This window comes from Camelina sativa, chromosome 15 (genome assembly GCF_000633955.1).
Source record: "Camelina sativa cultivar DH55 chromosome 15, Cs, whole genome shotgun sequence".
Taxonomy (NCBI): domain Eukaryota; kingdom Viridiplantae; phylum Streptophyta; class Magnoliopsida; order Brassicales; family Brassicaceae; genus Camelina; species Camelina sativa.
The window spans coordinates 24,120,173-24,121,665 of NC_025699.1; positions in this window are offsets into that span (position 1 = coordinate 24,120,173).

Genomic DNA, 1,493 nt, shown 5'->3' on the forward strand with positions numbered 1-1,493 from the left:
TATCGTCGATCCTTAGATCGCCCGATCCGACTAGCGATCGAATCACCGGTTGACGCTTGATCGATCCGTCCGTGGACGCAGATCGTCAATGACCATTTGATCGGTCCGACACTATGATCAAACCGTCGGTCATCCTACGGTCAGTTCGACTCTTCGGACGAAACACCGCTTATCCCACGATCGGCTCGGCCCGANACTCATATCGTCGATCCTTAGATCGCCCGATCCGACTAGCGATCGAATCACCGGTTNCCGATCTAAGCTTTGGAATTAAAGAAAAATGAATTGATCTCGAAGAATTAGGGTTTTATTGCTAAGAACAAGAAGAGAACTGAATAATTGTATTCAATAATGGATGGTTTTCAATGTAGAAATCTCTCCCTATTTATACATATTCATAGATTGCATAATATATTAAATTTCCTTACGAGACGAACTGAAATAAGTAAAGTTGCTTTTTCTCTTGAGTCGGCCGCCGGGCGAAGTGGAAGTCGTTTCTTCTTCTTCAAGGGGGGCTTCCCTCGTCCGAATTGAACTCAAATAACCTAATTGAGTTCTTAACCGGATTCCTGGTTAAATAGTCAAATTATCTTTCTGGTTTAGTTCGGTATGTCGGGGGTGCTGAATCCCGCACCAACAATTAGTCCCCCCCAGTTCTGAATATTCGAGATTCGATTCGAATGTTTTGAACTATGGAAAGAGAATATCCGATCTAAACCATAAAGAATTATATGATTTTTCCCGGATTTCCGCATCATGTTGCCGTGAATCGTCCAGATGACACGTGTTGCTTGCGTCACATCCACTGGGTCAGAAATCGAAGAGTCGCGTAGGTCATAATTGCTTTTGTAGGGTTACCGCCCACTTGACTCTATAAATACACATCTCCTCTCGTCATTTCTCATTTTGCGCCAACAACGAAAGGTAATCAGCTCTGATCTCTCTCCTATTTATTTTGTTGTTCCGATTTTCTTCCGCACTCTCCGAACTCAGAATATGGCAAGCACTTCGGAACTTGTCTCTTCGCCAGAAATTGAAGGCGAGCAACTAATTCGTCACACTTCCAGACGAAAAACTCTCAACCCAGAACGTACCACGCAGATCGGGGAATCAAGTAGATCGGGGAATCAAGTAGATCGGGCTCCGAAGTCCCACCACTCCTAGTTCGCTGTTCGGCGGGAGCCTCATCTTTGCAGGTGAATCCTTTGGTATCATCATCAGTTCATCATGAAGAGGAGAACACCAAACTGACTCAAGATGCACTCTCACAAGAAGAAGATCGGTTCGTACCCTTAGGACTCTCAATCGAAGATCTCGATCCTTTGCTAGACCATGATGGACGAATTGGAGGCGACAAAACTTCTAGTTCGGCCGAGACCGTCAATAGGATGCTGAACTCATGTGGCCTTATGAATAGTGGCGTCACAGTTCTGATTCCTCGAGAAGATCAACGCCCCTGGAATCCTCCAGAAGGATACATATGTCTATATGAA